Below are 25999 nucleotides of genomic sequence, written 5' to 3'. Positions count from 1 at the left end.
CATACAAATGCATTAATTCTGCACATAAACTAAATATTGTCAAATTTCCTTATTCCTAGCTGCATTCAGTTAAGCATGCTACTAAGTTGGAATTGCTGGAAAAGTGTAAAAAAAGGCAATTCTCTTTTATAGCGTAGAGTGTCGACTGATAACTGGCCTTACGGCCAGAATTGACGTGCTTACCTTGAGGAGGATGCTTTAGTTCCGTGCCAACTCTAATCTCTTTATTCAAATACATGTAAAATGCAGAAATGCTTTTGAGACAACTACCCGAATAATTTCAATGAAATTTGTTGCATTTGAGAGAAAAAGTTAAATTTTAGTCATTCTAGGCTGCATAATTTTGATTTAGGACCTTGAATATTTAGGAAAAATTGCTGAGAGTCAGTAAGCTTAAAAAATATAAGCACGAAGTTTACAATGTCATAGCTTTTGTATCAAGTTGTAAACTTCATACAAAAGTCTTTTTAATTTCACAGTTTTCAAAATTTCCTGCCACAAAACATTGCCCCCTAAAACAGTGGCTACATTTCAGTTTTTTTTTTTTTTAACGTGTAACCAACTTCATCGAATTCCATTGCTGGCTTCAGAGAAAAACTATTCTCTTTTCCCATGTATTCAGATAGGAGCTCCCGAGATAAAACTGCTTCCAAGTCAGGTAAACTATTGTATTAAAGAAAAGAAAGGGAAAGCAGGTGTATTTCTGCTTGTGTGGGAGGCGCCCTTAGTCCAGGACTCCTGCGGCTCTTGCTGTCTCCCGGGCTCGCCACACCTGGTGTAACAAGAATTGTGTTCTCATCTGAATTACTGGAGTATACTTTTTCCTTTGTCATAGGTGGAAAAGTAATCAGCAACGTTCTCACACCTACACTGTCCTTATTGGTATGTAGTGTGACTAAATTCTGCTTCTGCATTAGTTGTGTTGATAGCATGCTTGTTCCAAATCCTTATTTGTTCCTTTTGCTGATTTTCATTTTGTTCACAGGACTTTCCAAAAGGGGAACATATCCAATAAAATAAAGCACTAATTTACTTTCATGCTGAAGATTCATAACTCTTAAAAATTGATGTGGTTTCTACCTGGTGATCTTCACTGCACTAAAGAGTTATGAGCTAGGTACTAGGGTATCCCAGCAACATCATGAGCAAGCAACACCATCTTCTCTCATCTCTTAGAAAAAAACAAAATTCGTTATAACTTTACTTCACTCTGCAAAACGCTTAAAGCATAAAAATATCACTCGTTTTTTTATTTTTACATATTATATTACACAAGCGCATATTAAACAATTAACAGTACTCCTCATTGTCTTCTCCCATCCAGTCATCCCTGGCCCAAGACTATGCAACTGCCAGGTCAGCAAGCCAAATTAAAGAAAGTGTACCACACATGAAATAGGATGCTGAAAAACTTGTAAATTGTGGTGTAGTTTAACGTAACCCCCCTCCTCCTCTTACATGACAAAAACTTGTTTGCATGTCAAGGTAGCATCAGAAAATACCAAATTTCTTTTCTGATTGAAATTAAAGCTGGAAAGTATTCTATCAAGTGCAGAGGGCAGAAGAGCATTAGCAAATAGTGTAGCTTTCAAGATTTTTCATGCAGTGCCTATAGGTTGCCTTGATGCTGCCTCCAATCTCCCTGGTACTGAAGCATGCACACACATTATACCTCCATTGATACCGAAGTCCCACTCAAAAGTCTGGCCACAAATCATCCTGCATGTACCGCTGACAAGGTGTACATCTTTGGAGAATTTATTTCCGATTCAAACATCTGATGGGCCAGAAAACTATAAATTTCGTTATGTCACCAATAACCAAAACACGAATTAATATTCCTGCTTGCAGGGACACAAACTGACTGCTGTTACTGAACAGCGCTCCGTGGCATTCAAGTGAAGAATGATCTTGATCGTCACTTATATGAATAATCATTCGGTTGTATGGCTGGGATTCCTAGGTCATGTGAATTGCAGTGGAGCTGCTTGGTGTAGTGACGGACTTGGGGCTGCTCAATATTTTTTTTTATGCCACTTTAATGTCCGCCAAATAAAATAAAATGTTTCTTTCTACATTGTGTCTTATCATTGCTTTGCAATTTGCAAGCACAGTACAGCAAAAAGGGGCCTTGCCTGACATTGGTTTTATTTGAAATAGGCAACAGCTGTTTATTTCGGCATACATGCTGCAGTTTGTGCTCTGCAGGTCTCCAAGCATCAGTGCCTGCTTCCGAGAAGACGACAGCTGTAAAGAAACAAATGACTCTGTGTCACACAACTACAAAAACATGAAATTGTCTGCTTTATTATAAATACAAAAAAATGACAACTCGGGCAGACTGGCAGAGCAGTCATCAATAATAAAACGACATTGCACAGTTTATTTGCCTGAGAAATGAGGTTTGCACATCAAGCTTAGCAATTCTCTGCAGCTTGCTCGCCTTATACAATCAGTCCACATTGTTAGCTCAACATATCCGTTTGATATGTTGAGTGGTTTTGGCAAAAGTGGTTTTGGCACGTAAAACCCCACAATTTAATTTAATTTTAAGGTTTGCACTACCTTTCCAAATGCAGGCAGATTTAGGTGAACAAGCACATTTAAGGTGGAGCTTATGCGCTGCTGATCTATGGTGTTAAAACACACATCTTGCTTTAAGTTGGCCTTGTTAGTCAAAGAAACATATGTGCCATAGAATCTTGACTGTGGGTAATATTAGTGATCTGGAGAGCTTTGCATTCTCATGGGAGGAACTTTTGAAGTTCAACCATGTTATAGTTCTGTACAGTGAGGTCAATTTCGTCTCAAGGCCAATGAACCAGGAACGTAAAACATTTCTCTATGGAGTGAACAGCGTACCCTACTTTTTAAAACTTACTAAGCTGATTGAGCATATTTGGGAGCGGGTAGACGTCCTTCATAGTAATTTTGTTCAGATGACGGTAGTCCACACAGAAGCGCCACGTGCCGTCCTTCTTAACCAAAACCACAGGTGACAACCAGGGACTCGAAGAAAGCTTAATGATGTTTTTATCTAGCATTTTGATCACTTCACTTAGAAATACTCGGCGTTCCGATGCAGAAACTTGATATGGTCATCGGTGAATAGGCGTAGCATCGCCAGTAGAAATCCAATGCTGGACCGCGAGCGTCTGGCCTAAAGGGCGATCGTTTGAAGTAAAAAATATCTCGGTAGGACGATAATACTTTGCAAAGGCTGTCAGCCTGCGCAGAGAACAGGTCTACCGCAACCATTTTCTTTATGTTGGCATCGGTGCCCGAGGCTGGTGCGAGGGGCCTGCTAAGCTCAGAAGAACCATCGGTTGATAAAGCTGCTACGTGATGGTCGCCGAGACAATCAACGTTGACAAGGCAAATACCTTGCAGTAGGATTTGCTTTCCCAATCCAAAGTTAAAGATAGGCATGCGAGTATGGTTAGCAGTAACAGTCAGAATGCTGTGAGGCACGGTGATGTCATACTGTAGTGGAATGCTGGGCAGGGGAGTGACGAGGTACTCGCCATCAGGAACAGGTGGGCAACACAACAGTTCAGTATAGGCTGTTGACTTCGGTGGCAGGCGAATAAAGCAGGTGGGGCGTAAGCGGCACTGGGGTGCGCTGGAAGGTTCTACGAGAATCGGCACCTCAAGGCAAAGGCTACTGGCAGAGCAGTCAATAAGAGCAGAATGCGCAGAGAGAAAATCGAGTCTGAGAATTAGGTCATGGGGCAATGAGCAATTACAGTGAAGAAAACAGGAGTGTGGCGGCCAGCAATGCTGACACATGCCGTACATATGCTGATGATAGGCACAGTACCGCCATCCGCAACGCGACCAACGCGTGCTGACGCTGGGGTGAAGTGCTTTTTCAGTCGTCGTCGGAAGGCAGCACTTATAATAAAGATGTGCTCCTGCATCGATGAGTGCAGTGACAGGTGTAATGGTTGGAGTCGGGCATGAAATAGATGGTAGCTGGCCCATGCGGTCATCAAACTTATCCACACTGAGGACGTTGTTGAAGGGAGAGACTTGTTCTCATCAAGAACGAGGAATCTGGGATTTATTTACAGTATCTGCATGAGAATGTTACAGTTCATCAGTCTAACATGACTGAAAAAGGAATGCACCCTGAAGAGCTGCCAACAGCTCCTTAAATACACTGTCCTCCCGAAATCCCTAGGTGACGGAACACAGCAGTTCAACGCCGACCAATTTGGAGCGTCCAAAGTCATCGTAACCAACCCGCCTTTGAGGGGGACGGTTTAACCTCATCAAGACGGCAACACAACAAGTCGCGAGAATGATAAGCGGGTAGCCACGAAAAGGACGGGGATGAAGGAATCAGACACCCTTTGCCTAATAAGAAGTCTGGTGGTTAGCCGCTTCATTTACAGCTTGCCATATTACCAGCTAACGAAAACAGAGAGGGATGCGATCAATGCGTGCTTAAGGAAAGCCTACAAGATCGCCCTACAAATTTCGCAGTGCGCCCCACCCGAAAAACTCATGTCTCTAGGAATTCATAATACATTCGAGGAACTGGCAGACGCTCAGCTGATAACTCAAAGAAACAGACTCGCACAAACGACCACGGGTAGGAAACTCCTTGGCAGACTCGAGTATCACGAGCTCCTTGAAAAACACAACCAAACTAAGCCCATCCCCACAATAATCAGAAACTGCATCAAAGTGGCGCCAATACCCAGAAATATGGACCCAACTCTACATGCAGGCAGAAGAGAAGCCAGAGCTGCATACATTGAAAAAACGCACGGCGACAAACCAAACTCCTGCTTCGTGGACGCGGCAAGATACCCAGGCAGGCAGAAAAGAACGGTAGCTGCTGTCACTGACTACATGGGCAGAGAAATCATCAGCGCCTCCACTCACAACACCACTATCGTGGAAGCAGAAGAAATTGCTATAGCCCTTGCTATCAAAGCGACGGAACCAAACCAACAACAAATAACCATTCTATCAGACTCTCAAGCGGCATGCAGAAGCTACCTCAGGGGACGAGTATGCACCGCAGCCTATAGGATTATGCAAGATATAAAACCCCGAGCCAGATTTCACCTTTTATGGATACCCGGTCATGAGGGAATCAGGGGAAACGAAGAGGCTGACAGAGTAGCCCGTGCGCATGCTACACCCCACGGGTGCTCACAGGAAGCCTCTGACGACCCGATCCCGATTGACCAGAACTACTCTGCAATTTTAAGCTATCACAGAGGAAATAGAATGAAGCTACCACCCCCAGATAAGAATCTCACTAAGGAAGAACAGGTTATATGGAGAAAGCTGCAAACCTATACATATTGTTACGTCCAAGCGCGTCAAAGGGACGCGGGAATCAAGAAGAGAAGGGAAGAGGAGAACGAAGACTGTGCAGCGGCCATTCCTGTTCTTCGTAGCCTGCCGTTCCTGCTCTCGCACGCCTCAATAAACCCCTTTTCCCCGTGCTTGTAACAAATTGGTGGAGGTGCGGGGTATCGATCCCCGTACCTCTCGATCCCCGTATTCCCTGTGCTGGCTCGTCAACCTTCGCGACCCTTGTGGTCGCCTTGCGCGCTGGGCTTTGAGGTTGCAGGAATATAACTTCACTGTTTCCTACAAGAGTGGCCGAAAACACGCTGACGCAGACTGCCTTTCCCGTATGCCGCTTGCCACGACGGACTGCGACGCAGACGATTTTGATCATCTCGTCGCTTCTGTGACACCCGCTTTTCCAGATATTGATGCGTTCAAAACGGAACAACGGACAGACACTAAATTGGAGCCACTCTTTACTTCTGCCCATTCAAGTGCAACAAGCAGCTACTGTGTACGTGACGGGCTCCTGTACAAAAGGAACTACTCAAGCACGGGTGCACGCTTCCTTCTAGTGGTGCCGGAGCGTCTCCAGCCAGCAATCCTTCAGGCTATGCACGATGACCCTACCTCCGGGCACTTAGGCACTGTGCGCACACTTTATCGCATTCAAGAACGCTTTTACTGGCCCCGGATGCGACATTCGGTTGAGTTTTATGTCGCCAGCTGCATACAGTGCCAACGTCGGAAACGCCCAACCACTGCCCCATCTGGTCTCCTTCAACCTGTGCCGCCTTCCAGCTCACCCTTTCGGCAAGTTGGAATTGATCTGTTAGGCCCTTTTCCAAAGTCATCTAAGGGGAACCGCTGGATAATTGTCTGCGCCGACTATTTCACACGCTATTGCGAGACGGCGGCTATACCATCAGCAACTGCCACCGAAGTGTCGCTTTTCTTACTTCACGCTATTGTTCTACGACATGGACCACCTGGTGTTATCATAAGCGACCGGGGACGTCAATTCACGGCGGATATAGTGGAAGAGCTTGTGCGTTTGTGTAACTCGCACCTCAGGCACTCGACGCCGTATCATCCGCAAACGAATGGCCTCACTGAGCGCACTAATCGAACGATCACGAATATGCTTTCCATGTATGTTGCGTCCGATCACAAGAATTGGGATGAAGTTCTACCGTTTATTACTTACGCATACAACACCGCCAAGCACGAGACAACCGGCTACAGCCCCTTCTTCCTTCTATATGCTCGGCCGCCCCAGTATACGCTCGACACTGTCCTCCCTTTTTACCACCACGACAATCCTACGATCGCCGATACGCTGTGCCTCGCTGAAGAGGCTCGGAGACTTGCGCGTCTTCGGACTTTGGCATCACAAGAAAACTCCAAAGCCCGCTACGACGCACGACATCGGCCTGTTACATATAACCCTGGTGATCTCGTTTGGCTTTGGACTCCCACAAGGAAGCGCGGTTTGTGTCAAAAGCTGCTGGCAAACTACGATGGACCGTATGTTGTCATCGACAAAGTCAGCGAAGTGAACTATACTCTCGCGCGCCTCACGAACACTGGTAGACGTTCTGCTAGGACACAAGTCGCGCATGTCGCCCGGTTGAAATCATGTACGCCACGACAAGCTAGTTGACTCGCCCAGGGGGCTTTGTCTGCGAGGGGAGGTATGTTACGTCCAAGCGCGTCAAAGGGACGCGGGAATCAAGAAGAGAAGGGAAGAGGAGAACGAAGACTGTGCAGCGGCCATTCCTGTTCTTCGTAGCCTGCCGTTCCTGCTCTCGCACGCCTCAATAAACCCCTTTTCCCCGTGCTTGTAACAATATAACAACCTGCACATTCTCCATAAAATTCATCCGGAAAGATATACGGACACATGCCCATGGTGCGGAGCCACGCCAACCTTAGACCACATCTCGTGGGCATGCACGGCATATCCACAAAAGACAAACACAGAAATTACGGAGCATACACAATGGGAGGTGGCGCTGTCCAGCTCACAGGAAGAGGTCCAAAGGGCCATCATCCGACAAGCAAGACGGCGCGTGGAAGCCAGTGGGGCCCTTGTCTAGGGGCTCCACCCATTGAGCGTTTTATTCTACAATAAAGTTGTTCTTCTTCTTCTACGCACTCACTTCTGCACAGGTTGCACTGACCACACCGAGGTGAGAGGGTTTTCGCAGACACTGTGCTTGACCCGAGCAGGCACCTCTTTATCCCAGAGTTGACCCTGCAGTCAGTGGCCGCCGCATCTGTCCGTTGACTGACACGTGAGACAGGTTCTAAGCTGCATGAGACGGCACCGCAAAATATCTTCCAGGAGCTCCCCTGCTCCAAGCAGACCTTGACGGTGTACACGCTAACAATACTGGCTCTGCCCACTGTGTCTAGCCATCTCGGCGCCCTTCCGTTGGGGACACGGCGCATTGTCCTCCTTACAAAACTAGTCGCCGCCACAGCCATGGTGGCGCCGATGGGCTGGGGACTGATGTCTGGTCGTCCTTTCAAAGCGAGTCGTCACGGCAGAACTGGTGGCGCCTTTCCGTCGGTCCCTTCCTCAAAGATCGCCAGCCCCCGCTGGTCGAACGTAACACAGGATAGCTGTCAATGCCAAGAAAGTTTTGGTTCGTAGGTAACATGAGTAGAGAATTTGAGGGCAGGGTCGACAACACAGCTTCACCTCCAGAAGCTGTAGTGCCTAGTTTTTTGGCTGCATCCAGGAGGCGATAGGCGGCGAGGAGAAGCGACGGGCCTGGGGCGAACGAGACTGATGGCGTTGAGGTGAGGGCGAGTGGCTGTAGCGGAGGTTCGGAGGTGGAGCATCAGCGGCAGTGGGTTCTAGGCGGGTGGCATAGGGAACAGTAGGTCCAAATGTGCAGGAATAAGCGTAGGTGTATGTCCGAGGAGGTGGTGGCCATTGGTTGCGGCAGTGACGAGCGACGTGGTCGATGCGACAGCAGTGGAAGCAGATAGCTTGTCATCAGGGGTACGCCATTTGGACAGGTTGCGATATGTGGCAGAAAAGGAGTTCTGGGGACAAGGAGGGCCGCTAGAGAATGGGGGAACGCTGGGTTGAGTCGTTAAACACACAGAGTTCAGACCCATGTTCTCAAATTCCTGTCTGACGACGGCCTAAATCCTGGCAATTGTGGTTGCTGGCGGGTCGGGAGGTGTCGCGGAGAAGGCTGGCCAACAGGTGGCCTCGAGCTGGCGGTGAACAATACGGGTTAGGTCATCACAGGTGGTCGTCTGATGTGGTCGACCCTCACATGTCAACGTAGCAGCAGTGTTGGGTAGCTGCGTGATGTGGTGTGTGATACGGCGGCTCTTAGCTTATTCAAGGCGACAGCATTCATTTATCATGGCGCCGATAGGAAAGACATTGCCGAAAGCAAAAAATTGAAAGCATCGTCGGTGATGCCTTTTGGCCACCTTATCTGCTTCAGACAAGGTATCGTGGGCTTTGTGGCAAAGAGCCAAGACGTCTAGGATGTATCAAACGTATGGCTCTGCAGATGTCTGGACATGAGGCGCAAGAGCCTTTCTCGCGGCAACCTTGCGCCCGAAGGGGTCACTGAACAGTTCTCGTAGCTTTACTTTGAAACTGTCCCAGCTCATTATCTCGTCATGTGTTTGGAGTCACACGCATGGGGTGCCACTGAGATAAAAGATTACATTAGCAAGCGTAATTGTTGGATTCCACCTGTTATTAGCACTGGCGCATTCATAGAGCTTGAGCCATTCATCAACGTCCTGTCCCTCCAGGCCACAGAAGAGACCAGGGTCACGATGTTGGGCAACCATGACGATAAGAGCAGTCGGACAAGCTGAAGCCGTTGCAGATGCGGTCTCGTCACCGGGAGGTATGGTGACAAGCTCGATATGCCGACCACTTCGGAGTGCCGTGAAGAGGACGGGGATCGCTAACCTCCACCAGAATGTTGCACAGACACAGACAAAATACACAAATGAAAGAGGCTATTTACATGCTATCTACACTGGAGCCAGACAGCCAGGCCGACACTCGCTCACGCCATGAGCCCAGACACACTTCATCTCTTCCTCGCGGCGGCTCGTCTCTTGAGCATCTCTTGATGAGATCGTAATAATATGAATGTCTGTACTACATAGTGTGATGTGTAGTGCGTGACATGGTACGGTAGATGGAGAGACAAGAAGCAGACGAGAAAGAATGTGCACACAGAGGCGAATTCCGTACTGGATGGAAGACAACGTTGAAGAGTGTCCGGCACGTGAGCACGCAGCACTAGAAGAACAAAATAAAAGGAAAAGGCATCTAATCAGAAGAAAACACGGAGCTTCCAGGGGCCAATCAGGAAAGGACAAATCGACCAGAGCGGCAGAAAAGCGAGCTGCGCTGGCAGAAGAAGGGAGAGTTCCAGGAAGCGACGCCAAGAGAACGTCGGCCACCGGACCGGGAGTTCAAGACCGGCCGGCAGGTTTCGCCCAAATGAATTCGCCCAAGGCGCACGATCACCAGGTGACTACAGATGTTAGTAAAGCACTATTTATTTCACACAACTGTTGCACCTTCCTTGCAACTGTTGCATCTTCCTTTCCTTAAATTCTTTTCTTTTTCACACGGAAGGGGTGGTTTGCATAAAATTAAAATATCCGGATACACAAAAATACGGAGCAGTAAAGAAAGGTAAAGCGACAGATGAGCAATATTCTCGCTCCAACGTAGTGACAAATGAGCTGCTGCAAATGCTTCTTAACAGTCATGCTTTAACGGTGCGAGTGGTGCCTGCATTATGTTTAGAAAAAATTTACGATGCACTACCGAGGTTTAGCTTCGTTTAACATGTTAAAAGTAAACAGCGGGACTCCGTTGTTATACTCTGCGTCGTCGCAAACTAGTGAAAGGCGTCACAACGCATATACAGCGCGTAAATGGATAAAGTAAGGCTATCAAAAGCTCACTTTAAATGCAAATCGGAGCGCCGAACCTACGCGTCTTGTTGGAAAGACGAAGCGAGTGCTCTTCAAAACGCAATAAACAATGGCCACATATCGATTTATCAATAAAGATCGTTATAAAACGCTTCTGTGTACTGGCGGTGCAAAAAATACAAACTGTTTGAAGAATTTAAACCATTTAAACTGGGACTGAATCCTTCAATGACACGGACGTCCTACAACAAACCAATGGAATAAGTTCCGAGCGCCGAAAACAAGATTAACGCTTACAAAAAAAAAATGGTTTTGCTAGTTTCTGTTTCGGTTTCTGATGCATGAAGCGCCACCTGCTTCCTGCAAAAAGTGCCATGGCAGCTTCCTGTTTACTTTTCGAAGTTGGCGTAACTAACGCAGCTGAGTCTCGAAGCTTTCCTGTGCCGTTATGCATGACGCAATGTCATTAAATCGATGCTGTGTGTATTTGTGGAGCCTCTAGAAAGTCCTGCATCGATATGTGTGTGTCTTTGTATACGCGCCATCTCTGGAGGTAAGCAAACCCTCTCAGCCAGCTTGCGCCGACCTTCGTTGCAAGCAATATTTCGTTGCAATATTTGTAATTTAACTACATGCTTTATCGGTATGCAGCTGCATCTGACCGCCACTTTCTTATAGGCCTGATGAAAAGTGGTATTGAAAACACTACATGGGTACTACGTAACCGTAATCTCTACCGTAATCTACCGCAATATTAACCTGCGTTTTCGTTTCCTTCAGTTCTAGTTCGATTTCAAAACAAGATCCCATTTGTTGGTACTCATCGTTCATTATATGCTTAGCATGTTGGCTTCGCCCGATTTGTCCAGAACAATATATATATGTATATATCATCGCCTTATAACAGGCACGTCGTTATCGGAGAAGCTCGCAGGTGGGTGTGCCGTTTTCACTGCCTAAAGTACGCATGAACGACGTAGATAATGACATCTAGTGATTCATAAATAACTTGGAGTAAAGAAACGCTGTGTTGCTGCGAAATTTTAGTGGAAACAAAGCAAAGATACGCCTGAAATGTTTTTCAGTGAAATATTTGTGCACATACTTGGGGACGTCTTCTGAAACGTTCCACTTCGGCGATAGTTTGCCTAGGCAACAATTTCGCCTTCAGGCGCGCGCTGAGATAAGATTGCATAACAAAATACAAATTGCATAGCAAAATACAGTGGCGACTACCAGCTGATGCCTTTTGCGGGAATTACAATATATGTAGCAATCAAAATGCAAGAAAAAGTAGCAACAGAAGAAAACAAATTAAACACCTGTGAGTTTACTCAACCATGCACTTGTGCATATATATGCGCTCACAGGTAGTTCTAGCTTTCTTTTATTATGTCCGTGTTTTGCTGCATTACCCAGATACCATTCCATGATGACCGACCAACAAGCCCATATTGCCACCCTTGTCGATTTCATTTCTAGTACAACAGGCTTTTTTCAATATGTTCCTCGGGATTCCGGGCATACTGTTGCCCTCATTGCCATGGCTGCCAGCAGCATGTGTGTCCTAAGGTTCTGTATTCATAACAAGCAGCTTCCACAGGATATAAAATCGTTGTTTACTGGTTTCGCACCATTCGGATGTCGGTCACGGAAAAAGAATTTTGAAGATTGTACGTGCTAAACAACTTCAGCAGGCGTGTCTCCACAGAGATTACCTCAGCGTGCAGATGTTTTATCAGTATGAGTCGTGCGCTGCAAGGAATCTTCTGTGGAGGCACCTGCACTTAGCTGATCAGGTCACCAAGTTCCTTTGACAACCTCAAATAAGACTACTACGGGCTCATGTGAACAAGGATTGACAGAAAGCAACAAGTGATGTCTACGTTTCTGAAGGTTTCATCCTACCCAACAGTGTGTGCAAAGTTCTTGGCCTCGGTCCGAAATTTGCCCAAGCTACCAGCTGGACTAAACCGGAACTTCCCTGTCCGTCATAAGTAAAGTGTCCAGAAGAGCCCCGCAAGAAGATGGTGTGAGGATGAATTCGGAAGGTTTAGATGCCCTGTTGTAATGTAAGCCCCAACCTTCTAAGTTACCTGTAAAATGTGTAGTCTTACCTGAAGAGCAATTCATTGTGTGTCATACCAGCTGACAAAGAGGGTGGTTTTGCAGTTTTTTCCTTTAAATGTTTCTTGGAAAAAGCCAGTCAAGCAATTTCTGCAGTTTTCAATGAGCGCAAGGATGTATCACTTATGAAAGTAGCAGCGAAACCAAGTGAAATTTACAGAAAGTTGAATCTCGATAAACTAAGGAAAAGTTCAAGGATGTAATTTTTAGTAAGTGCACAAGGAGGATGTTCCTTTTCGGGTCATAATTTCCGAAAGGGGTACCTGGCAGAAGCAAGCTGCCCCGTACCTGGTTTCAAAGCTGAACGTTAAAGAGATTGATGACCAGTTTCTTGTAAAAGGTTCTGACGAATCCTTGATTTTGTTAGGTTTCACGGCAAAAAGGGCTTCAAGGCCTTTTCAGCTAAGGTCAAAGAATTATATTATTCTATCCTGCTCAATGACCTTATTCAATGTGTTGAGGATTGTATTGACAAATATGGCGCCGTAAGGTTTTCACAGGAAGCAGGTTGTTTCCGTAGAAGGGTATTTAGAATTATGGTGTTTTTACATGTCGCCAACCTTTGCACAGTGAAACAATAGGCTGCATCTGCAGAAGAAAGGCATTTGCATAGGGTTGTGTCTGGCTCCCGTCTTTAGCAACCTATATTTAGCACAATTAGATAGGCACAAATATGACCACCTCACGGGACTAACAGTTTTTCAGCGAGCTTTTAGATTTGTCAACAATTTTTTAGTGTTTCCGAATTTCCCTAGTAATAGTTGTCCAGAAAAATGTCCCGATGTCTAAGATCTTTTGCGAGTGTTTGAGACCTCTTGAAATGACTTTTGAAGTACAATACGTTTCAGTTTCTTGACTTTCAGTTCATCTCTACTGATAGTAGGACTTGCTGGGCTTACAGTCCATGAGCTAAGAAACCCCTTCTCCAATTTCATTCAGCCCATTTGAATTTGGTGAAGAGGGGCCTAACTAACTAATAGGGATGGCTTTCTGCCCACTGCTGTGCACGTGGATGTAGGCCGAAATTCAAAAAAATGTTTTATCGTTGCAAAACACGGAGACCATGTTACACGTGAGATAATCAAAGCGGGAGAAATTCTACGTTTAAAGGATGGTTGCATCAGCACCCCTTTATCGCTCTCACTGACAAGGAGATCAGATACCTCGGGCTATCACCACACTGAATTTTGTGTGGCTTTGTCGTGGCGTTCTAAGCATGGTTGGTGGGCTATTGTGTGACTGTATAAATAGCGATGCTTTCTGAAAAGAAAAGAAACAGTTGGAAGTTCAGCGCTCCGTTCTCTCTTCTATCCCTTCTGGTGGCTTTGCACTGTTAACCTGACTTTGAAGCATAATTTATCAACAAGCCCAATCTTACACCCTTCGTAACTAACATGTGTTTCAAAAACGTCCTAATGAAAACCATTTTCCAGCAATCGGCTGCAAGTCTTAAGGAGGCTGGTTACCCTAACGACGTGTTGGTGTCGGTGGCAGAAAGGCTGCTCAAACAGGAACTTTCGAGACGATGCCTCCGTGCAAATGCAAGAGCTAGCAGCCGTGACCAGGTGAAAACCGCTGTGATTCCGTATATACACCAGATATCACATAGCCTGAAAAAGATAGGAAGCCAAGGTAATGTGCGGGTGTTTTTTCAGCTCCAAATAAGCTAAGCACCTTGTGTAAAACCACTAACCCAATAAGGACAAATAAGCCGGTTTGTGGTAGCATTGCAAAGATGAGTTCGTCGGATGCGGTGTAGGAGTGGTCTATCATATTCCACTGTCATGCGGTAGATGCTACATAGGCCAAACCGGAAGATGCATTAATGAGAACTTAAGAGAGCACAGAAATATAGTGTATCAGGTGACAATTTTCTTGCTCTGCATTGCAATACATGTCCATGTCGCCCTCTTCTAAATGACACCACTATTATATACAGGGATAAGCGCAAGTGTGTAAGATTAATAGTAGAAACTGGGCAAATCCTATCGGCCGCTGACCAATGTATCAGCAAACTATCACTATCATTTGACTGAAAGTTGACTGCATTTGCAATGGGTCATTTAGGTTTCTTGGTGTTTTTTTGCTGTACCGGTTTTAGACAGTGTGGCTCTACTCAGCCATATATACAGTCGACTTCCATTAATTTGATCATCTTTCTGGGGTTTTACTTGCCAAAACCAGTTCTGATTATGAGGCATGCCCGTTAATTCGATTCTGACGGGACCATTGAGACTGGTCGAATTAAACAAAAGGCATAAAAAAAACATTGAAACATGCCATTGCTTCACTTTGCAGTATTTGCCTGTAAAATTAACTTTGGCCGCGTTTCAGTTTATCGCTACACCTGCAACCATCAACAGCTACGAACTCGCCCAGTTTACTATTTTTCTTAATGTTAGCTTCACTGCAATACAGCCATGTTATGCATAGAACCATACCAAGCAGGGAAAGGTGCCATTGTTGCAAATCAGCACGTGTTCCTTAAATTACATACATGCACATGTGCAGTCTCCAGTCACAGTATGAGCACCAAGACGCCTAATAGGTGTATGGGCAGGCCTTCAGAGTTTGATATATTCACACTCTTTTGTTGGCTTTTAACATCTCCTCGGCTTAACGCAGTTTTTTCAACTTACTGCCTTCCTTTTTGCTAGCTTTCCCAAAACACACGATTGTTTTCCACTTCTCTGTGCACGGCACATTTACTTAAAGAAGACATACTAGGCCTCATTAACAGTCTCATACACGAGACATGCATGGAAGGTGAAAAAAGCACTAAAATCACCACTGAAACGTAAGAAACAGCTCTGAATGGCTGCCACTATGCTTATTAGGTGGCTAGGTTCTCCTACTGTGACAGGAAACTGCATGCTTGTATAATCAAGGAACACGTGTGATGTCCTGTGACAGTGGCCCTTTTCCATTCTCAATATGCTTCAGCGCATAACACGGCTGTATTTGGGCGAATCTGACCAGTGAGGTTCGAATTATCCGACGAAGGCCAATTTTGAGATTGAAATAACAGAAGTTAGGGCTCACAGAAATGTATTTCATTAAATAAAAAACAATCATCAGCAAACAACTTTATTTAAAAGGGGTGACTGACTACTTCTATATCATTAATACATATTAAAAATGACAAGAGGCCAAGCATGCTGCTTTGAGGAACACTGGAAGTAACTGGCACTTCATGGGAAGGGCAATCGCTTATGCTGACGAATTGTTTGTGCTTACTTAAGTATGCAGAGATTCAGTCAATTAAGTATGGCAGAAGATTTGCGATTTAGAGCTTCTCAATTAGTTTAGAGTGTCAAACAAGCTCAAATGCTTTTCTGTCTGCAATACAGGAATATAACATCAATCTGGCCAGGTTTATCAAGAATGCTAGCAAATGCTTGCATGTATAAACCCGTGATCCAACTTCCAATAAATCGTTGAAAGTACCACTTGTGTGTGTCTCTTCTCTCGCCTGTCTTGTCTATGATTTCTGCGCTAAGCATTAAAAAAATGTTGTACCAACAATGTTAAAAGTCCACCCTTGCAATGTAAAGTTTCTTTTTTTTCAAGAATACTCCACACTTCTCTGAAATGTGAACATATTTGTTATTCAATATTCAATAGGCCAGTTTCGTCAAATATCCATATTTAATTCTATCCAGAAATATCAGAATATGAAAACCCCTACTACATATAGGCCTTGAGTGGAGCAGTATGGCCTTAAATTCGTGTAACCAATGCTACTTACAGGGAACAAGAGGTGAGTCTGGGGTTTTATGTGCAAAAACCACGACATGATTATGAGATACACCATAGTGGGGGACTCCGAATTAATTTTGACCACCTGGAATTCTTCAATGTGCACTCAATGCATGGTAAACAGGTGTTCTTGCATTTCTTCCCCATGGAAATGCAGCTGCTGCAGTCGGAATTTGATTCCGCGCCCTTGGGATTAGCATCACACAATGCCAAAGGCATTATGGCAGGTTTTGAAACTCAAGAGGTGGAGAGAAACCGCGGAAAGCTTTAGAAGAGATGTTTTTTAGATTGTTTGACACGTGTAATGCCAGTCACAACCAGGTTTCTGGTCAACTGATAAGTTTGTAAATGAGAGTGACTGAAAGGTGATAGTATCTGCTGCACCAAGATGACATCAGGAACATGTTCACATTGTCCAAATGATAATTTTTACAGCCTCAATTGAGAAAAATCCGTTGGCTGCCTAAAAGCGAGGCATCCTTACTGCGCGACTAGAAATTACTAAGCAAAGCAAAAAAATACCTGCTGTATATGTCCGCTCAGGAACTGCAGTTCCCTTTGAGAATGGTCATCACAAGCACCTGACTTTCTCCCTAAAGATTCCCGTATGTGTAATTATTGACAGAAAGGAAGATTTGATAACTTCTAATTGCGTGTTCTCCAATTAAATACAAGTCAAATGGTCAACAGCTATTTGATTTACATTTGACATTTTGAACATTCGCACAGCACAAATATGTAGTCCAGCAATACTCGAGAAGAATACCATCAGTGCAGATTGTGAAACACCTGATGAGTAGGGAAAAAAAAGTTTCGTTTTCAGGGCTCTGAAATTATTTTGAGTTTTGTGCAAGTGCACCGTCAGTAGCGTACCTACTGGTGATCATCAAGGGTTCAGCATTTAATATATCTGCTCTTGCCAACACTAACAATATGAGATATTCCTCTAACAATTCTTTCCTTCCTCAAATAAACACTAATTGTCAATGTTTACTGCTCTTTTATGGCGATTAAACACTAAATTAAACCACCCCATATTAAAGCCTGCCGCACAACATTAACATTCAAGAGAGATATGAAGACATATTTGCTATCGACACTACTGGCTACAGACGCATTACCACGAACACATATTATATACAAACTCATTTTACCACTTTCAGTGCTTCTGTATTTGCCAAATGTATCGCTTTTATTCTCTATATCTCATTGTCTTTATTTTTTCCTTCCTTATTTTTAGAAATTTTAAGTTTTTTGTCGCACAGTATATATCTCACTTGTACTTTGCATATTGTAAGCACATTTTTGTTTCTGATTATCTCGTACATTAACCTTGTGTTCTTTGATATGTGTCATCCCTATGTTTCCATAACGTGCCAATTACTACATTTTTATTTATTCATACGCAGCATCTATTTCATTTGCTTGTATTTGTAAGCACCTTCCTTGTATTTGATTACTCGCTTCATTAACTTCGTGTATTCTGATGTGTATCACTGCTATGTTGCCATAATGTATTAATTACTATATTGTTAAACTACTAATAGGTCCCACTGACAGTTTTTGTAACTCCGGGACGTCCTTCTGTACTAATGATGAAATAAAATTTAGGTATTCTGTATCAATTGTGTAATTATCGGGTATTAAAAATCACCATTGCTAGATGTCATAGCGGCACCACTCCCCAGGTTTTGAGCCACCTCTAGTAGAACGAACTAGTGATCTTTTTTCATGAAGTGGATTGGCTTCCCACATGACATCATTAAGAATACACAAAGCAAGCCTCCTCATTTAGCTTATTTTTAGTAGGATATGAAGGCATAGTAATTGATGTACCTGTAAAAGTAAACACACTAATGTAAGACATGTAGATGTTTCTTGAGTCTAATGGTAGACTAGCCTGAGATAGCAGATTGTCTGCCACTGTTATCTACACACATACTATCGACTAAAGAAGTTTACGAACCATGGGATCTCAGAAAATGCTAAATATCCGAGCAGCCTTTAAAAGTAGCCAGTAAAACCGTACATCACAATGTTTGCATATACTAGTAGAGGCTGGAAATGGGAATACCAGGCTTCGTTTTGAGGCTGCGGAGATATTCAGCTTTTTGTGAGATCCCTTCATTTGTTAACTTTTTGGGTCAATAGTACATTTGTACGTGTGTGGTAGGGAAGGTATGAATTAGAGAGTTTCTCCAAAAAAGCAGGGCTTTGCAATAGATGTGCCAGGCTGTAGATGTGCAGGCAAAGAGTGAAAAAGAATGCAATAATGTTTAACAATAGCACAGTGACGACAGCAACCAAAGCAAAGCAGCAGAGGGGTACATGTGGTGGCAGAAACTTGCACTGTACCTATTGCACTTATATTCTTGTACTGCAGGTGAGTGCAGAGAGTAAGTTACCGCGACTGCACACTGTACAAAACATAAGCGCTCTATGTAAACTTCGTTTTGAGGCCATCATCACCACAATAACAAAAAAAAAGCTGCCTCTCTAAGTCATATGGGAACACACTAGATTCAAGTAAATTGCAAGTAGCCAACACTACTGTCACTGTACGATGTCGTGTCCAATGAGGCAGGACATAGCCAAGGCCACATAGAATAAAAGTGACATTGGAGAGGAAAGGCTTTAGAGGAGGGTAATTTTTAACCACTTGCAGCTCTTTATATAGCATGGTGACATGAAGCTTTTTTTGAGTAACCATTCGAAGAGAGATACTGTGTACGTGTAGGTCACACCAATAAAATAGTTTCAGGGACCCTTTGGGTGATGAGGTTAACATTTAGTCTTTTTTTCTTTATGCACCCACAAGGTTCTGTTACACATGTACAGATTTTCTGTGAACACTTTTTTTTTCCTTATCAATTTGTGTTGTACCTGTGTTGTACCTTACTTTCCTTGTATGATTTTGTTCTGTTTTCTTTAACTTCAGTCTTTCCTCAGCGGCAATGCTGATGTCATTTTATTGATTTCTAGTGCTTTAAGCTAATATGGCCAGTCCTACACAATAGACAGAGAGTGAAAGAAATGCGCAAGATATGCATGCTGGGATGTGAAGTGATTGGTTACGATGGGGCAGGGTGGACATCTTAGGGAATGATGGCTGGAACAATGTAATAATTATTTTCTTTTTCACACTTTCTCATTGGTCTCAGCAGCATTCTGCTTACATTATCATCAGCAGGTCTACCGGTAAATGATAAACAAATTCTGACATTATACCAGCTAATAACTGCCTTGCTCAAGATGGACAACTGAGCTATTTCATGATAGGAGTGTTTGAAAACTTGCATCAATACTGACTGAACGAAATGCTATTTTGCTTCAGCTACCTAGAAAGAACTAGCATTAGTGGGGTTGATCTCTTGATATGTCTTATGGTAAATGAATGGAGGTGCATTTGCCCATTTAGAATGAGAATAGTGGAAATTAATGGGACATTGAAAAGACACTTCAACATTCCGATGGTTGTTACAATTATGAAGGGCATGACAGTTCCCGTAGCATTACTGTTCTGCTTACCATTTGAAGGTTACCAGCTTACTGCTGTGGGTTGGACATTAAACTCTACATTCGACCTCACATTGGGCGTTCTTGTTGCACCTGCCTTGAACCCCACCCTTTCCATGCATATGAGGTGTGTTGAAAAAGAAACCGAACTTTTGCTATAACAGCTTTGCTGCTTATGGTACAACATCTTAAGTGCTGTCCCCTTCAAAATAGTCCCCTCTACTGGCAATGCACTCTTCCCATCTTTTCTTCCATTTTTGGAAAGCCTCCTGGAATGCAATTTCTGGAATGGCATGCAGGTCTCTTCTCGCATTGTCCTGGATCTCCTCTACGATTTGGAAAGGGTCTAGGTCCGGAGAATATGGTGGGTGGGGCACAAAAGAAGTGTGGTGTTTTGCTAAGTAGCTGCGGACAAGGAGCGACATGTGAGCCAGGGCATTGTCATGATGCAACATTCAAGCCTGATTTTCCCACAATTCAGGCCTCTTACTGCACACAGAATCTCTCAAACATGCTAGGGTTCCCTGGCAAACTTTGTTTACCATCAAACCATGTGGCACAAATTCCTGATGGGCAATGCCTTTGCAGTCAAAAAACACAACCAACATCACCTTCATTTTTGACCGACTCATGCGTGCATTTTTTTGGATGAGGAGAACCTTTGGCCACCCACTGCGACGACTGCACTTTCGTTTCAACATTGTAGGCATAAACCCATGTCTCATCGGCTGTTATGATGTTCTTAAGAAAGTTTTCATCGTCAGTGGCAGTGGCAAGCATTTCCTGGCTGATTTCAACACGGGTCTGCTTCTGTGCACCAGACAACAAACGTGGCACAAATTTTGCACTGACACAACGCATCCCTAGTTTGTCACTCAAAATTTCATGACATGATCCTATGCTGATACCCACTTCATCAGCGACTTCTCGAACAGTCAAACAACGATTTCCACAAATCGCAGTTCGAACTCTCTCAATGTGGTCATCATCTGTAGATGTGGAAGGTTGTCCAGGCTTGGGATCGTCACCGACCAACATTCTTCCCTCTTCAAAACGCTTGAACCAACCATAGCACTGCGTGTGACTCGCATAGTCCTCCCCGTATGCTTGGCTAAGCAACTGAAAAGTCTCTGTGAAAGTTTTCCCAAGTTTGTAGCAGAACTTCACACACACACACTGTTCTTCCAATTTCTTCATTGTCACTTTGGCACCAATCCGAAGAGCAGCTTGTTCATGTGCTCATTTCAGCGGCTGTAGCTCGCCAACTACGGTCAGAGCGAAACACGGCAATGGCAGTTTGTTGTCTAAACCTGCCACTACATGCGCTCAGTAGCCGCAGCGCGCTCCCTCTGCTGATTGGCACACTATTTCAAAAGTTCGGTTTCTTTTTGAACCCACCTCGTATATATTACTGCACACACACACACACACAAAAAAAAACCTTGAGTCATAAGTGAGCACTGCGTCTGTCCCCTTTCCTTTTCCAATCAGTTGACACTGTTTTCATTCTAAATACCTTCTAGGAACTAGGCCCTCAAGAAACTGTCTTGCAAGTGCCCTATATTATCTGTGTTGTACAGTTCAGTTTGTCAGTCCACCTAAATTTAGCATTGTTTATAAATTCTGCTTAAGTGCTTCAAGATTTTATGTATTCTGTACACTTCTACAGGTCAACACCACCACATATTTCATGTAAGTAAAAGTTACTATGCAGAAAATGCTCGTTTTATTTGAAGACCAAGCAGCTTAAGTGATAATGCATGTCCTGACTAGGTAAAGTTAATTAAAAGTGACCAAACATATTTTTCAAAGAAAGGCTATGTATATGTACTACAGGCAATACAAACCTCTATTTGCATGCCGCTGCTATTGGCGGCGAGGAGTTACGGAGTCGCCCTCTATCGGAACCGCCTCGCTGGCGTAGTATGAGGGATCACGTGGCGCGCTCCTCATAGGTTTTGCTGTCAGCGCTCACTGAAAACACCACGCGCGAGCTCTCCCGGACATTTCTGTAAGTACTTCCGAAACGAGAGAAGTTTCTTACTGTCTAAATAATAATCTTTGGCAAACTGAAAGCACACAATCGTTTACAGCCGCGATCTCTTTACCGAATACGTACAGTGAACGCCACTGCGCGCGGTCGCCGCGATGGAGTCTCCCGAACCGGCTTCTTGCGTGAGATGTAGGTAAACGCTGAGAGCAAACTATGTGAAATATGTTCTTATAGTGTTTGTATAACTAAATGGAGCGTAATAGATTGAAGCCTCAATGCAGCGATCGCGCAGATTCGCCGCGACCGACTGCGCGTCTGCATGCTTGTCCGCGCACTGTTTCGCTTTCTCCGCGCGCGCGTTGTCGCACCGTGCCATGAGCTTAAGGCCGCAGAATATGAGCATTTGACAGTATACAAGCAACCATTGTTGCGTGGGCGCTATTAAAGCTGTTCAAAAATAATTTCATTGTAGAGACTTGACGCCTACGGGACTGTGATGTGCCGTCGCGACGATTCAATTTATTTTTTCTTCTAAATTCTTTGATCTTTCAATACTATTTCTCGAGTTGCGTCGCACTGTATGTTTATCGGCGTTCTCAGCGCGCAATTTCCCGCTGCTCCTTTTTTGTAATCCAGTGCATTAATTCATAACACAAACATGACCATATGCCATGCTTTCTTTAAATGTGCTTCTTACCGCTGCCTTTCCACTCCACTGAACTTGCCAGTATCTATATTATCACAAGTTCACAGACTAAACCGTCATGACATTAGTCGGGCAGCGGACTCGCGCGAGCGGCTCAGTGCACGTTTTCAGAACGTCGCGGACCGGGCGCCGTAGCAGAAATCTTCCTCGCGTCTTGGCTTGCTGCATACCCGAGTTGTAGCCGATGACTGTTTACCGGTTTTGTGTTTCGCGAGCCAAGCTTCAGCCAGCTTGTCCTGCGGCTACGTGCGAATAAGGCTGACACCGGCCTCCGTTACGTGCGTCCGGCCCTGCGGCACCGAGCAGTAGCCTACCATGTCGCGCGCCTTCAAAGGCAGCCACTACCTATTGTAGTGCTTTCAAGCGTTGTAAAGGAGACACTCAAAGCGGGAAAATTTCGCCACTAAATGAAAACCGCAGCGTACGAGGGAATCTAAGCTCGTTTTCAGCTCGCTTCGGCGCGCCCGAAGCAGCCGACGCGGCCGCTGTGTCCACGTGATCCCTCCTAGCAGGTCACGCCGACGGTGGCGCCAGCTTTTCCAGTGGTGGAGCTCGAGGCCAATAGGTCCCGTGACCAGTGTGACTTGCTTTCTGTAAGATGTACAGGCTGTACAGAGCTGTCAAGTAAGCTAGTCTTTAGCCTATCTAGCTTGCTTTCCTGTATACAAACCAGAAGGCTGCCTTCTACAGTATTATGCTGAAGATTATAAACGGTTGCCTGACACTGTGCCTTGCAATGTTCACAGGCATTTGGCTTACCAAGAGACATCATTTCTGTTGGCAACAGTAGGTGAGAGGTAAATAAAAAATAAAGTACACATTAATTTAAAAGCCTTCATCTTCACTACATTGTGCAACATGAGGATGCCTTTCCAAAGGAATGTAGCCAGTGCCATCTGCAAGCACATTGCTCACCAGCTGGAGTGGCTTCATTTCGACACTGGTGACACGCAAAGACATCGTTGTGCTTGAAGTGAGGTGCATGTAAAGCACCACAATCCAATAAAACTGCTCATATTTTATACATGTACTGCGTTTTTGCTCCCACTTTGATGTTGACATGATGAGCCTGAATGCCATCAGCCATCCCATACAAAAACTGTCCCAACTTTCATTCAAATGACTCAACTTAACTGTGATAGGCTAGCAATTTTCTTGTTTGGATATGCTGTTCAGTTTGTGCATGTTATAGTGCAGGCATACCACCAATTGAGTTAAGCATTGTAAAAATCAAGTACACTACATTGCCTACTTAAGCACATGAACATTTGGGCAACAAAATCTTTTTCTGCTCATGCAGTGACCTACACCTACAAAGGAAGACACAAAGACAGTGCACACGTGTAGGTAATATCAAGCTTTGATGCAGACATAGTAAGCTGTGGTGAGGAACGGAGTGTAATCTGTGTTTCCACTTCTGCATGAATTTTGTGGAAGTGCTGGAGAGTCAAGGTTTTGTACAGCTACTAATTTATGTATGTGGTCTAATAAACCATTGCAAAGTGAATATGTGGCATCAGCAACAGATAGCCAGGCACTATCACAAGAAAAAGCAACATAATGCTGGGGAGTGGTTGTCGAAAGTTGCAGGTTCTGGAGGAGAGAGACAAAAGGACAAGACTGCATCGATCAATTGGACATGACTGAAGGCATGCACGGTATGTCGAGCAAGAAGCAGACAGAAGGAGTATTAAACGCATGAAGGAGAAGCCTGACAGTGTGTGAAGGCAAGAGCATCACATGAAAAGAAAAATTTGAAGAAAGAAGCAAATGAATGGGGAGCTCAGATGCCAAGGAGCAAGAATTTTCTGCTAGAAATGTTATTGCTGTTGTGCCTTAGCCCTGGTGCTGCAAATGGAAGGTGGAAGAAACAAGTACAGTACAAGTTGAAAAAGTGCTGTGGCAAGAGTGAGCAGCATTAGGTCGGTGCCTCATCAAAATGATTGAATTTGCAGTGCTCATCTGCACTCAACAAAGTGTGCTAACCTGTGCTGCTGGAAGTGTGCGAGCTATCTCGAGATGAAATGTGCAATCAGCCAGCTCTTCCAGATTCAGAAAAGACTTAAGACCAGAGGAAAATTTCTAAAACTACAAGACAGCAACCTGATTTGTTAAATCATATTTTGGATGTTTCCAGTAGAAGCACTTGCACCAACGAAAACTAAGTTGCATTAAAGGTTGGACTTCAGAAAGTACATCAACACTACACCAACAATAAATGCAATTCCACTACATGGATAACTTGCCTTGTATGAAGACATTGTTTTCACCTTTTGCTCTCCTGTTCGCCACATAAGCATTGCGGATTAAACAAAGTCTCACTGTTTCGTGCAATGCGTTTGTCACTGGCTGACCACAGAGACGCCGAACAAGTGTACTGGCAGGCATTCAGAGCTATTTCGCATGCGGTTGTAGTGATCTGAGCCCTTGTTTCGCCCACATAGAGCGCCCCGTATATGAGCTAGACATCGTAACAGGAGGGATTATTAACTAGCCAATATCAGTGTTACTGCACAGCTTTCACAAGGGTCTACTGCTATGAAATTGCATGACGACCACTTTTCTTTTGCATACATTTCTTCCGTATTCATCCGCAGGGCGTAGTGTTTTGCCAGTGTGGCTATACAGCTCTCACAACGATCTACGGCTCAGATTGCATGACGACGCAAGTTTTATACTTACACATACAGAGTACAAGATTTCCATTCCCACGAACCTCCAAGTGTGCTGTATTCTCAGTTACATTAAGAACTAATGCATCGGTACGGCAGTTAATTCATAAACTGTTTCCGTTCCCGCGATTCCCCTGAAGTGTGTGATATGCTGACCTTGATCAACGACACTAATGAACAATGCATCGGCACGACGTAATACTTTGCCACTAAAGTCCTCCGAGAAGACACCTCACTTCCAAACGTATCCCCTGCGACTATAAAATGTAATATGCTACCGTCGCAACAAAATAGCAACAAACTCACCTCGGACGCGGCTTTGCCGTCTTGCCGCCCACGCATCCTGTCGATTCTGTGCTGCAAGCTGGGCTAGGGACAAACGGAGCAAACGGTTTTCTTCCCCGTAGTACCTAGGCGAAGAGAAATTTTGAGCAACAAAAGTCCCCACATTTCTCTCTCGCAGCTACTGCTCCTCGCGCGTGCGCAGAAACAGCGGTGAAATCCATTTTCGATGTGCTCGTCGTCGGCGCTCGCCGCGCGTTCGCTGGGCGCGGCCCCCCACTTGCCTGCCGCTGCCGACCCAACTCAAGGTCAGCATACTGCACACTTCAGGAGATTCGCAGGAACGGAAACGTTGTATGAATTAGACTGCCGTGCCGATTCGAGTTTGTTGCTATTTTTTTTGCGGCGGTTTAATAATAAATTCTGATAGTCGCAGGGGGATACGTTTGGACGTGAGGCGTTTTCTCGGATGACTTTAATGGCAAAGCATCACGTCGTGCCGATAAATTGTTCATTAGTGTCGTTGAGCATGCCACACACTTCAGGGGAATCGCGGGAACGGAAACAGTTTATGAATTCAACTGCCGTGCCGATGCATTAGTTCTTAATGTAACTGAGTATACAACACACTTGGAGATTCGTGGGAATGGAACATTTTGTATTCTGTATGTGAAAGTACTGAAGCTTGCG

The 25999-nt window shown here is 44.6% G+C and overlaps 1 long non-coding RNA gene across 1 annotated transcript; it reads right to left on the bottom strand.

The window, feature by feature from the left end:
- Positions 1–707: 707 nt before the first annotated feature.
- LOC135916714 (uncharacterized) lies at positions 708–24530 on the bottom strand. Its single transcript, XR_010569039.2, has 3 exons — positions 24342–24530; positions 2136–2247; positions 708–772 (listed from the first exon to the last, which is right to left on the bottom strand). It is a non-coding gene; the product is annotated as an uncharacterized lncRNA (long non-coding RNA).
- Positions 24531–25999: the final 1469 nt, after the last annotated feature.

The sequence above is a fragment of the Dermacentor albipictus genome, chromosome 3, assembly GCF_038994185.2.
Source record: "Dermacentor albipictus isolate Rhodes 1998 colony chromosome 3, USDA_Dalb.pri_finalv2, whole genome shotgun sequence".
Classification (NCBI taxonomy): domain Eukaryota; kingdom Metazoa; phylum Arthropoda; class Arachnida; order Ixodida; family Ixodidae; genus Dermacentor; species Dermacentor albipictus.
This window is presented reverse-complemented; position numbering and strand designations above follow the sequence as displayed.